The sequence below is a fragment of the Sciurus carolinensis genome, chromosome 9 (genome assembly GCF_902686445.1).
Source record: "Sciurus carolinensis chromosome 9, mSciCar1.2, whole genome shotgun sequence".
In the NCBI taxonomy this organism is placed as follows: Eukaryota; Metazoa; Chordata; class Mammalia; order Rodentia; family Sciuridae; genus Sciurus; species Sciurus carolinensis.
Genome location: NC_062221.1, coordinates 127,461,037 through 127,475,481, shown reverse-complemented (window position 1 = coordinate 127,475,481; position 14,445 = coordinate 127,461,037). Strand labels below are relative to the sequence as shown.

At 36.9% G+C, this 14,445-nt stretch overlaps 1 protein-coding gene across 8 annotated transcripts in view; it reads left to right on the top strand.

The window, feature by feature from the left end:
* Grik1 (glutamate ionotropic receptor kainate type subunit 1) overlaps nt 1–14,445 on the top strand; it is a 385,032-nt gene that overhangs the window by 35,014 nt on the left and 335,573 nt on the right. The window lies entirely within an intron of this gene.

The window sequence follows — 14,445 nt, the reverse complement described above, 5'->3', positions numbered from 1 at the left end:
CTTAATGGAAAATAAAACAACCTACATAACTTATTGAAATAAAATGTTTTACTTATTTTGCATTTTCTGAGATCTTAAGTTTCATAGGTTGTTCCTTAACAATAATTTGCAAAGTTGTTTCTTTATATTTAATTGGATATGTACATATAAAAAATACATAGTTTTCCCAGCTGTTTCTCATAGCCATCTGAGGATTCTGTTTCATTAGAACAAAGCTTGATTTCATAGTGTTCAGCAATAAATTGTAGCACACTGAGAAACTGAAACATATACCGTGAGCTAAGATTAATTCCCTCTGTACCCTCTTTCCATGATATTCCATAACATTGATGAAAAAGAGAGTCCTTATATAAACTGATTTCTTTCTGAGAAAATTTGGCTTAAAAAATGTATGTACATAAATTCTACCACAGAAAAATAGTTAAATTTCTAAGTTAGTTTTAGTTTTGAAAAGTGCTTATTCTCCATCCATCTTGCCAGTTGTCTCTTTCATAGAACTTCAAGGACCCAGTGTTTCCCATCACTAGTGAAATTTGGGAGAGAATGTCACTCAACTTGTTCTTTAATCCATGAATGGAAGTGCTGGGTGTGGAGAAACAGATGATTTCAGGGTTAAGTCTCCATGTCTTTTGTCATGATGGGGTGAGGAAAAAGTCGAGCTCTGCCCCCGCTTAGTAAAGAGCCCATGTTTCCACATTGCCCTGAACTCTTGCATTGGTCCTGGTTTAAAAGGAGTTGTAAACAATGTACTCTGACCCCTTGGTTCTGAGTTTCCAATCCATTTCACACTGAGCAGGATCAGGAGCTGCTGGGTTGCCAGGAGAGGCCCTCCCCATAGCCCAGTAAGGGCAGCAGCCCTTGCTCCAGAGTGACCTTCAGAGCTCTCAGATCATCACTTGTCAGTTAACCCCGGACGTGGCCATGTGAAAGGAGGGGAAAAGAGGAAGCTGCAGATGCTCTAAGCAGGGATGAGCCTTTAGGAATAGGAGTCTTAAGCAGGAAGGCTAGAATGAGAAGTGATGGTCTGTTTATAAGCGAGTGATGTCCATCAACAATGTCTTGGCTCAGGAAGGCTAGAATGAGAAGTGATGGTCTGTTTATAAGCGAGTGATGTCCATCAACAATGTCTTGGCTCATATCATTATTTCCTGGTTCAGACACTCAGCAAAGGACCTTTCCCAGCCAGCCAGATGCTTCCAGAAGTTTAAAAGGGCCCATCCAGTTCCCTACTCAAGAAAGATCTGATCCAATCAATTGGTGTCGCATAGATGAAAAAAAAAAATAGTACGTGTGAAACAATGTCAACAATGTGGAAGTTCTGAGAAATGGCACCAGAAAAATGGCACCAGTGAGGATTGAATGCTCAGCGAGCACTCCGGGCCCATCAGTCTATCAATGTGTTCCATAAATTGAGCTAGTCATTCATTACACTTTGCTGGAGTGTATTAAACCAAGAACACAAAAGTGAATAAGAGACCTTACTCTTGCCAATTTTGTGAACAGTACTCACTCATACACCATGTACTCAAAATAATTCTAATTTCAGTGCAAGAAAAAACTTACATTTTTATGTAAGCCTATCCCCAATAGTCTGGGCTCTCTTATGGAAAGTATGTCCTATTTATCACCGTGCTCCCTGCAACCAGCAGAATGCCTCATACAAAGTATGCACTTAAGAAATATTTGCTAGATAAAAGAATCAGGGTAGTTTTGTACTTCGGACATGAAAGACATTCAATTAAACATGTGTCTGAGACATGAAGGGCAGAAATTCGTCTTCAATATGCTCTGCCAGTTTCTCTGCAGTCTGAGTTCCCTTGAGTAAGTCTGTCATGTCATTCCTATCTATTTCAGATTGGGGTAACCCTGCAACAAAAAGCATGTCATAAATGTCACCAAGATGTCCCTACATATGGCACCTTGTTTCCTGAACAGGACATATCTGTCATCAGTCCTCTTGAAGTTGTCCCCCAAATATTGTCATAAGAAATTAAAAATTGAACTGAGTGTACCTGCTCAGGGAATGTATATAAATATGCTGATTAAGTAAAAGCAAAATGTACCAAATAAATAAGTAAAGATACAGCCATGTGCCTCATCACTGTGGTAGATACCATACTTCCCAAACAGCTACTGCCCAAGACTAGGTATTAGGATGAAAGGGCAAGAAAGAAAGATGAGTTTTGAGGACTGGATTTAAAAAATAAATTAGGCCAGTCAGACAAACCTTCATAAGCATTGAAAGCAGCAGTAATAGCCAGACTTAGAAAGGATTATTGTGCACAATGTATCAGAAAATCCCGGTGCCCTAGGACTACATAATGGAAGCTGAACTTCAGTGGGACTTAAGAGGGGAAAAAAAAAAAAAATCAAAAGTAACACAAACACTCTGATTTACCTCAGCTCTAATCACAAACTTAGTTATTGTTAATGCTTAGTCCTTTGTAATAATTTCAGAACATTTTGAGCAACATTGCCTGCGTTGAGCTGATTTCAAATTTTAATTCTTATTTCAATTTAGTAAATCATTTTGAAAGAAGATCAGCTAGAAACTAACTTAGAACCCAGATATGTTATATTATAGAAACAATAAGCAAAAAACATTAGGTTATATGAACAAATGGTTTCACTATTTATAAAAACATTTTTTTCTCATTGTGAACTATTATGTTAATTAAAATACATAAAATCTACTTTTGAATACCTCTTTGTGTCCTTATCAACTTTGCCTGAAGTTGTTCAGCTTCAAATGTCATTTTTTATTACTGAATCCCATAAGAAAAATCTGTCATGCATATGCCTAACAATATGATTTCTGAATATATTATTAAGCACACCTTGTTGAAGAACAATTGATTTTCTTCTCATTAAGAAGCTGGATTGTTGCAACACTCTCTCCCCCCCCAAAAAAAATTGTTTTAACTTAGCAGGTATGCCATTTTCAGTTATTAAAACAAACACTAACTTTTAAAGTATTAGGTGGAACTTCTGCATAGATTTCAGGTAAACTAGGTTGTCCTCTCATACTCCAGAATCAAGGTCAGTGGTCAGCATCTCTGGGAAGGCTTGTTTGACATTTCAGGGCTGAACCAACCCTTGTTCTCTGCCAAGCCTTCACCTGCAGTGTGCTTAGCCTCTCATGCTTCTGTTCAGCTTTGCCTGCTGTTTTCCTCTCCCCCAGTGTCAGAGAAGGGCTGTGATAGCTCCAACTCCTGTACTATGTCTAGGTCATAAGAGCACTCAGGGAACACTGGCTGAAGGAATTCATCGATTCCACTACAACATTAGCTTCATGGGGCAGAGACTTTAGTTTTGCCATTTGCTGCTGGCTGAATAATCGATAGCATCCAGGAGTTGCTCCCAAAATATCTGACAGATAAATAGATAATTAAATGTGTAATTAGGTCTATTGGAAAGAAAGGGTAAAAAAAAATCCTACTAAGATTCATATGATATTAGATAATAGACTCTCAAATCAACTGTGAGGGGTAGAATTAAGAGAAATGGTAAGTAAGCCACAGATCAGAAGATGTGAATTTTAACTCAGCTTTTTGAATAGGGCAAGTTACTTAACCCTTCTGAACATGTTTCCTCTATAAAATATAATTACAAGCATTTCTCCTTTGGCTTGACATAATTTCTCAGTTCTATAGGATAAGATATATGAGGGTTTTATCGAAATATATGTCAAAAATGAATTTTGTCACTCTTCCTTTCTGTACATGACCCAGTCGCATGATAGATTTATGCTTGAGGACAATTAGAGTAGGGTGGGGATTATTATGCTGCTGTTTTACAGCTACAAAACCTAAAAAAAAGCAGAGATTAAATAACTTGCTCAATATGTGTGGTGCAGAGCCCAGATTAAACCCAGAGCTTTTAAAATGTCATATTAATTCATTTTAAGTCCTGGACTAAAGTTCATTTTTGGAACTTAGACACAAATTACTTCTGTCACTTGTTTGATTTGTTTTGACTTTGACATGTATGCAAAACTTTCTAATAGTTAATCTAAATCATTATTGAAATTAAGGGGTGAAGTGAGACACCAGGGTAACAAATTACATGAAAAGTGAGCCTGACCCATAGAGGAAAATACATATTTGGAGGAAAGATCACTACGGATTCTTTTCACTTTTCTAATTCCCTTTGGTTATATAATTGAATTCTTTATCATGCTTTCCAAGATCTTAAGATAATATTTCAACGTCAGATCCATTCCACGTCAATTTCATCTTCAGGCTTGCTTTACTGTCAGGATCAATAGTTCCTTGTAATTTAAACTTGGAGTTCACTGTGCCTCTTGGTACTGCCTGCCACCAAACTTGCTAAGTTTGGTTTTGACAGACACATTTCCCACTTTCTAAGCCATCGATAACACTTTGGGAATATCTTCACACTTGCTATGAATCACTAAGACAAATGCATGAAAACAACTTAAAAATTATCAGATCAATGTGTGTGTGTACATATGCGTGCATGCACATGAGTGTGTACATGTCTATGTGAAAGGAAGAACTGTTGTACCATCTGATTGTTTTAAATCCACTCCTTATTCAGTGTAAGTGAAAAAAATAGAAAAGATTTTGCCTTTCACCTCAACTTTTGGGAACCCTGGACTCAGAGACCACAAGAACTGGAAAGTGTCCTTGATGATAACCTCCTCATTGGAAATGAGGGACATTTGGGTGGAGGGTTGCTATTTCTGTAAGCTTTTGTGTCACTGTGGCCAAAATTCCAGAAAAGAACATATTAGGAGATATTTGAAGGCTCACAATTTCAGTAATTTCAGTCCACAAATGGCTGACTCCAATGCTCTGGGCCCAAGGGGAAGGAGCACATCATGGAGGAAACCTGCTTAGTTTATGAGGGTGTCAGGAAGTAGAGAATAATGAGGAAGAGGCTACAGGGAAAATGCACCTTTGCTCTGACCCCCCTCCCCAGCCACGCCCCACCTGCCCACAGTTACCACCCAGCCATTCCAACTAGGATGAATGATCAGGTTACAGATCTCATAATCCAATCACTTTACCTCTGAACATTCCTGCATTAACAGGAGCACTGGGGAAGCATTTCCCATCCAAACCATCACAGTTGCTCAAGATTAGGAGCTGCTCTACCAAATTCATTCTGCTTCCCAAACCTCTCCAGCTCTGTTGTGCTGATTGGAGGCAACAACCACACCACCAACCACACCACCAATAGATATCCAACTAGTTAATCTGTACATTTAATTAGTTGAGTCATTCAATCATTCACTCTAAGCAACTATTGAAGAAGTAATAACATAGTACATTTCATGACTTCCAAAGACTTCACAAAATATCAGCAAAAATCACAACATTAACACTACTTGATGGGTAGTTGGTATATGCCAAATACCGCACTAAGTAATTTACATATGCACTTCTTTCATTCAAAATACATTTTTGGAGTGTCTACTATATACTGGGTTTTATTCTAGGCATGGGGGATATAGCAGCGAATGAATGAAACAAATTCTTCATCTATAAGAAGATTGTTTTCCTGTTTGTTTCACAAACATAAATAAGTAAAATATATGGCATACTAGACTGTAATAAATGCTAAGGAGAAAAATAAAGCAGACAAGGGAGATATGAAATATTACAGTGTGAAACTGAAATTTTACCCAGGGTAGCCAGGGAAGATCTCACTGAGAAATTGAATTTTTAATTGCATTTCAAATGTCAAAACTACATCAAAAGCAATAATGTATAAGGGGAACATTTCACACATAATTCTTCTCTTGAATGCAACTTTCCTTTGGAGTGCATTTCCTTCCAGCCTTTGTCAAGGTGCATGCAGGTGTTCCATGTTAGACTCAATGTGTTTTTCCCTGTTACAGCCAGATCATGGAAGATTACTTTTGTGAAATATTTGAGAAAAGTGAGGGAACTAGTCATGCAGGCATCTAGGGGAAGAGCATTCATTCTAGATGGAAAGAGTATGGCTCTCTCTAGTTGAGTAAAGCCACATTTCAAGGATGGCATGGAGACCAGTGTGAGATTTAAGAACCTCCTACTTTATTCCAAAATCCATGGAATTAATCATAACACTGTATTGAATCTATTAAAGGAAGATGAATACCAATACCAGAATACCCTGGGACAAATGCTACAGGCACAGTAAAACTGAATGCTATGTGGGTGCTCAGCAGGTCTGGAAGGATGTGGCAAGGCTTCTTGGAGGAGTCACACTTCAACTTGGGCTTTTCCGGAGGTGTAGATGTGTTTTAAGGGATTCCTGATAAGTAGCCAAGGAAAATACCCACTTTGATTTTGCAGCCATCATCAAATCCTTATGTATCATGGCTTTAACATTCTAGAAGTTTTTACTTGTATTTTTTTTTTCTTTTTTAACATTGTATAGAGGAAAGTGCAATGGACGGTGAGTTAAAGGACATGAAGCTCAAGATTTTGGGCAGGATCTCTGTATCTCCTGGCTTCTTATAGAGCCCTTCATTTGGTCCACACATTCTCTGAATGAGACATACCCAGAAGTACTCTCATTATTTTCATTTGTGAATTACCCCTTGGGCATTCACTTTCAGTGAAGGTTACCATCACCCACTGAGTTGGCCATTCTCAAAATCCCAAGATTATTCTAGATTAATTCTTCTTCTTATCTTCAGCAAGTCACATGAATTAGAAACAAATTGACTCTGGTACTAATGTGGTAGTGCTACAGGCCATGAAGGAACGAAGATAGGGTGAACAGAATATGGTATTATGTGTGCTTTCAGGCATTGACTGGGGGTGTCAGGCTATATCCCCATGGAAAAAAGGAGATTGTTTCTACTTCTAGCCAACTTGAGAAGACAGTGGAAAGGCAAATGACTGTCCTAGAGGAATTTGCCATCTGGTAGGAGTAGGCAAATCAGCCAAGTCAACAGGGAAGGAGGTGCAGTAGCCGTGTCCTCAGGCTGAAGTGGGCCCTGGGGCACCTATCAATTTTTGACAAGGAGAATCCAATCAGGCCATCCCTCTGATTTAAATTCTTAACTCATATGGTATTGGCTTCAGGATAGAGTACACAGAGCCTGGCAGTGCATGTAACAGGAGCCGTTTGCACCAAGCCACTATTTAACTATTCAGCTCTACCTTTCGCTGTTCCTCGTGTGTAATCTATCATCACCCATACGAAACCACTAGCAGCTCTTGGATTCTCTCTAATTCCACGTGTGTGCTTTCTGTCCCGCTGATTTATTTTCTGCCTCCAGAACACAGGACTGACTCTTACATCTCCCCGTGGTCTGCCAGTAAGTCCTTACTCACCTTTCAAGTCTCACCTTAAATGACTTACTTGCAATGGCATGTTCCAGATTCACCCAGGCCCTTTGGCATTCCAGGAAAGCAGGGGGCAAACCTCCATGGTAGTACTTGTTACATTGGATTTTACTTTACTTTATGCCATCTACCTGAACTCTGAGCTCTTGAGAGGAGGACCCACGTCCTTTCTGTTTGTATACTCTACGTGTAATGCAGTATTCAGCACATCAGGGATGCTACCAAGAAGCCATGAGAATAATAATAATAATAACCCCAACTGCAGCTAGCATTAACCCTCTGCTATTTGCATAAAGCAGAGTCAGGTAATACTTTCGTACATATATTTCTCATTTAATGCTATATAAATCTAGACATAAATACCCCTTTTTTATGAATGAAGTATCTGATCATGAAGAGAGATTAGGTAGCTTGTCTAAGTTTGCATTTCTTTTGAATAGTGGAATTGATAATTAAGCCCAAGCTTTATGACTTCTGAGCATATATCAATTACCATACACCATAGTGACTGAAGAAAAAATGTTTTATTTATATTACAATGACCTTCGTTCTATATTTACATCTATTTTTAACATGAAGAAACAGGAAAAAATGATTTTTTTACAGTTACCCAGATAAGAAATAGAAAACCAGGTTCCAAATTTATTTATCTATTTATTTATTTATTTTTGAAATTTTAACACATTTTATGGGAACAATATAAATTCCATGTATAGTTATAAGCACTATGGCTGTACTTAATAATTTTACATTTCAAACATAATTGTGGTATCAAAATAGTAATTTTCACAAAGAACTTGCATTAGAAATTTGTACGATATAATATATTACAATTCCCTGTTGCACAGGAAGGTAACAATTTGTTTAATAGGATACCTCCTAGGTTCATACTTTTATATCTGATTGTCCTTGCTTTATATGGAGCTTAGACTCTTAGTCATGGAATTTTAGAGCTTGAAGGGATCTTAGAGATCAGATATTTCAACAACTTCATTTTACAGAGAAGAAAGTAGAAGTTAAAGGAAGTGAAGTAGAAGTTAAAGGAAGCAGAAGTTCAAGGAAGTTTAAGTTCTTTGACTTAAATCATGTAATACAGAAAGTTATTGAAAATTCTGGAATGAAAATCATTTCTTAATTCTCCCAGTACTACAAAAGGAGGCTTGAGAAAATAAGCAAACAAACAAAAGAAAAAAAAAAAAAAAGAAAGAAATCAAAAAACTTTAGATTTAGAAATCTCATGCACAGAAATAGGACTGAACATCGTCAAGTTAGATTCAGTCACCAAGGACGGGAAAAAGAGGTGCATCTAAACCTGTTAGATGTTGAGCAGAAGCAGAGGAGCAGGTTTCAAATTTAAAATGAGTCTGACTCCAAAGCTTGTGCTAAAAGAATGAATGAATGAGTGAAGTCACTTCCTCCCCCAAGTCCCAAGGTCCTTGTTTGAAAAATGAAACAGACAAGATAGTCTTTGCATTTCCATCCAGTTCCAACAATTATAATATCTGAACATAATTTACTTATAAATATTATGATAGAAGTAATTCATTACTTTACAAATCACCTACAAAAGTTTTATTTGCTTTGGAGTGCTTCAATGACCAAACCAAACAAAAATACTTCTAGTTCATGTCCACATGCATTGTACAAAATGACACAAAAAAGACAATGTTTCAAGGAAACAGACAAGAGGAGATTCTAGTGCATCACTGAAGAGCAAAGAGGAGGCTAGAGTCCATCTCTCGAGTCTCTGGACCCTACCTACCTCAACAGCCTTGCTTTCTCTTGGCTCAGTTCACTATCGCGGGCAAGTGATCTGGCTGGGGACCACTCTGCCAGCCCTCCAGGCAGCCAGCTTGCCAATCAACCCATGCTTCACCCCGTGGCGTGCTCATCATGCTGTTGTCTTAATCACATCAATAGCTTTCTCAATTCTGCTTTGTATCAAACCCAAGCTCCTAATTAGAGGTTTCAGATCTCTCTACAATTATCCCTCCACCATATAAATAGCAACAGGCCCTCTCACTGCCTGCTTTTCATGCCACCCCAGTCAATGTGCTTGCAGGAATGTGTGGCAGGAATCCACACTACCTCCTTCCCTTTTCCCTACTTTCTCAAACAAGTTGCTTTCTGCTTTCAAAACTGTCTAAAAGTCACTCCCTCTGGCTAGCTCTCCCAAAATAATACCTGTGGCTTGGTATTTTTAGTCTTTGTAGTATCTACTGAGAGGCAGACCAAATTGCATCATCTGATGGAAAACCATGTGATTAGAAATCAGAAAGAAGTGCAACAAGTTGCATCTTTGCAAATGATTTTAGCCACATTTTTGCTCATCTATAAAATGGATATGTTAATGCAAATTCCATTCTTTATGGGAATTAAATACACTGTAGTTAATTCATCTGTTGAGTGCACAATGTGTTGAGCATCGATTGTGGGTAGGCACTGCTCCAGCAAAAATATATATATTTAGTAGATGATAATAGCAACCTTTTTCTGTGTGAATAATCAAAAGTACATTTGTGAATTTCCCCATTTAACTATAGATGTTTCAATATCAACCATGCTTTTTTAAGAGTACAGTAACTTTTTCTAATGGTAGAAGATGAATAATCATTAACTAAAAAAAAATAATAATAATTCAGGTCTTAGGCATTTCCCAGTTCAGAAGAAATCATAAAAACCTTTACCTATGCCTAACCTCCCACCCACACCAACCATTCCAAAGGCCTGATTGGCAAAGATCAAACAGGTGTTTCAATGTTTTGATGAGCTCAGTGCAGGAAAATTCTGCCAAAATCTGCTGTTTTATTATAAGAACAGATGGTCACGGATGAGCTTCAGCTATTGATGATGTTGAAAATAAATATTTATCACAGAAAGGAGGGGGCATAGAATTATCAGATATAATCATTTTCTATATGTAGCCTGCATTGCACTCACTGTGGGAGTAACGGAACGAAATCCCAGTTTAAAAGCCTGTGGATAAAGCATGTGGCTGCCTTCTCCAGAGTAGAGACTCGTTGCTCTCCACCCTCGACTCATAAAACGAAAATATTTTTTGTATGGTATTTGTGTGAAATACTTGATAGTGAATGATTTGATTCATACTAGAGATATTTCACTTTTTTATGACTGATTTAAGTGCTTGGCATTTTCTTTGGCTTTTTCATGAAAGGGATGATGGAAGATAATGAAAGAAAGACAATTCTTATCAAAATGATCTCAAAATGATTGGTTTCATTCTGACAGAACTTATTAATGTATCAGGCAGTCCACTGAGGCATGAACTTTTAGTTAATTTTTGAATTAAATGTCAAAAGAGATGTTATAGCAGAAACTTTGTGTGGACCAGTTTAAGATATTCTAGTCTCCTGATATTAATGAATAGCTTCTTGATACAGAAACACATTACAGATAATGTTGGTATGTGACTGAAAGGAACAGACCAACTGTTCCTTTTTAAGCTTTTGTAATGTCTTTTTTTTTTTTTTTTTTCTGATACTTGGGTTATTTATCTCCAACTTTTTCATGCAAATTTGTGTACAAGAGCACCTTTTTGTAGTGTTTGGTTTATGTGAGTATGTGTGTGTGTGTGTGTGATCTCTACTGTGTATTTCTCAGTTAGTCTTAGCTGTAGGTATCTACTAAACCTGATGAATAACAACAAATTAGCAAAAACCAGGGCTACTTCCTGTTAAAAATACTGAAATTCTAAGTCATGCTTTTCGGAAGCATTTCACTACTTCAGCTACACTGGCATTGTACAATATGTATTATCATATTTTCAGGATGAAACATAAATCTACAACTGTACTTACAATTACTCAGACATCAGGGAACGTGGGCCTGATTTCCACTGGTGGTGATAGTGATTATTGGTTTGCTCCTTCATTCCTGGAGTACTAGGAAGAGAATGCACAATGAGTTTTAGGCAGAAAAATCCAAAAACTTAAAATCTCAGCAGAAAGTAAACCACAAGAGCTGAAAGGAACTTTATGGTGAAAATCCTTTAAGAAAATTCAAAGTAAGTCAAAAATTGATTTACTTTACATGTGGATATCCTATATTAGGTAATATCCCTATGCACTTAAACAGGATTGTGGTTTTTAAAGACATGCATCTTTCAGTTTACAGAAAAACATTTTGTAATCAATGTGGACCCTGCTGTGTGTAAAATACTAAGAAAAGCAGGATATTTTGGGTCTTTTTTGTAGTCTAATTGGAGAGATAAAGATAAATCTTGCTTATCGGGTAATATTTAGATCACATTTAAAAATATTTGTTGAATGAATAAAAAAATCTAGAGTACAATGTCTTTCGATAGTCTACTGTGAAATACCTACTAAGTAGCAGAATAATTACTGGAATAGAAGAAAAAGAGGAAGAAAAAAGAGAGAAAAGAAAGGAAAGACAAAGAGTTCAGAAATCAGGAAATTCTTTATACCTCAGACAAGATATAACACATGTTTTCTGTCAAATGAAACAGATACTGAATTTAGTGTACATATAATTACTCTGGTCCAACAGGTCTAGGAATTTTCTCTGATGGGGTAGGGCTTGTGTTGTCTCAAAAAAAACCATAAAAATAATACAATTATTCAAAATATATGAATATGTTATTAATTTTACTTTGTGTAGTTAAGACTTACTTGTATTATAGATATAAACTGAGTTTTCTATGTTCCCTCTTTGGTGATATTTTTATGTAAGAACATTTAGAAATGACCTAAAACACAAGATAATAAACTACAAAGAAAATTGATATTTAATGCATTTATTTGCTCTTTGATGAAACCGAACTTTTTGAACTGGGAAAGGGGAGATGAGAGTAACCATGAAAAATTTGAGGAGAAAAATTGTCCCTAAAATGGGGGACAATTTTGCTTATTGGGTAATATTTAGATCACAGATGTAAAAACAATCTTCATTGAATCATTGAATGATTAAAACAATATAGAGTGTGATATTTTTGATACCCCACTGTGAAATGCCTGTTATGTAGCAGAATAATTACTGGAATAAAAGAAGAAGGAAAAGGAGGAAGAGAAAAGGGAGAAAGAGAATAAGAAAAAGGAAAATCAAAGAGTAAAGAAATCAGGAAAATTCTAGACAAAGAGACTTTTCTTATGATTCTGAATTTATCCTAGTTGGAGTGAGGAAGGAGCCATAGGAATCATAATTACTCACCTTTGACTTAGAGCTAAAAGTTCCTTCCATCCTTGGAGATAGTTTTAAGAATGGATAAAAGTAAATATCTCTTCCACCTTTGAAGTAAAACTTTATCAAAACATCATTCAAGAAAAAAAATTTAAAAGAAGAATATCACTGTCATTGTAATCTAACATTTCCATTTTTATTTCCTTTACCACACGTATTTACTCAGCTCAGTCATTATCTAAAATTTGCTTTGTATTCTGCAGTCAACAATTTCTTTTTAATGTATTTTCATTTCTTCATTATTAGTTTGAATTTATGGAGTGTCATGTGATAATTCAATACATGTATACAATCTAATGATCAAATCAGTGCAGTTAACGTTTTCATTTTCTTAGACATTTTCTTCTCATTTCGAACACTTTTAAAAGAGTTGATCTACTTTCAACTCAAATGAGAAGATTTTAGAAGTCCGTGTTCTGCATTTTAAGAGATTCTTGCAAAGATTTTTGTCCTTGAGAAGTAGACTTCATCCTAGCTATGCTGAAAGGCAGAAACTGGCCCAGAATTGATGCATTTTGGTGTAGGTTTCAAGAGAAATTTACAAAAAAATAGGATGGAGTCATTTGGGTTGCCATTTATGAACAGGGTCAACTCTTGAGGGTGGAAGGTCAGGATGACCATCTGCTCTTCAAAGAACATCAGGGGGAGAAGAAACCTTTAACCTAAAGTGCCACCACAGTGGTGACCAGATGGTGGAGTTCTCTGGCGAGTACAGATTTCTGGCCTTGGAGACCTGCCTCATTGTGCTGGCATGTGTCTGTAAAAGACTCCAGGCTGTTCCAGTGCTGACACTGCACGTCAGTTGTCAATTACTGAACAGTTATGTTAGTGGATTTAGGAATATGTGTGGCATCCTTAGTTATGAAGCCCCAGCTCAGAAGACTAATCTGTAATTAAACCTTAAAATGGAAAGAACTATGGAAAGAGTCAAGGAGGTAACTGTTCCTGGCTGTGCCGCCCTAACCTATTGAGGTTGATCCATTTCAACAGCTTAATGTCTGTTCTAGAAAACTCAAAATCAAGGGATTTATGGGTCCCAATTATGTGAATTGACCTTAGTCATTGATGCAGGTATTTCAAATGCCTGAAGCATTCCCAAGAAGTATATTAGTAAAATTTGCTTCCTAAGAAGTAAATTCAAAAATGCCTGAAGTTTTTTTTTTGTAAAAAAACAAACTGTAGAGTGGAAATAATGACTGTGATCTGAAAACTACTAATCCTCTGGCTCTGCAGTATCATGAAAGAGTTAATGTAGCCTTCAAAGTTGTCCAATTTAGAGTCAAAGTAGTTTCTGCTATTTAGTCAGAAAATTTTGCTCAGTACTTACAGAACCACCATACAATTAGCATAAGTTCATATGCCTGTGGTGAAAAAAAAAATAAATGAGAAGACTGACTGAAGGAATTTTAATGAGCTCTGCCTTAATTGTCCCCCCAAATTAATCTAATAAAGTTTCTCTCTTTAACTTTCATCTGATGCCTTTTTCCTTCCTTGAACTCCTCCAGTACACCTACGTGTGGACACATACACTTACCTTCAAACTAGGCTTTGCTATCATCTGTCTCATAGTTCACAGTTCCCTCCCTTTGTTTCTAAGTACACGGGCCCATACAGAGGTTTGTGTTTATGAATCCATTCCTTTACTGGCTGCAACTTTGCCTAGAGCTCTGTGAACCTGATGATAAGCTATGATAAGCCAGGCAAAGGGCTGAAAGGATTCATTGTATGCAGGAAAGGAGAGCAAAAAGAGCAGGTGTTTCAGGTCTTTTGAACTCATCCTTAAAGTCAATGTCCCCACACAAAAAGATTTATTTTTAGTGCTGACTTCCCCAGGTAGCTTAAACATAGTAGGCATTCAGTAGAGAATAATGACCTGCCCCACTCCACCATCTTTACAGTCACTATGTTGGAGTGCTCCTCT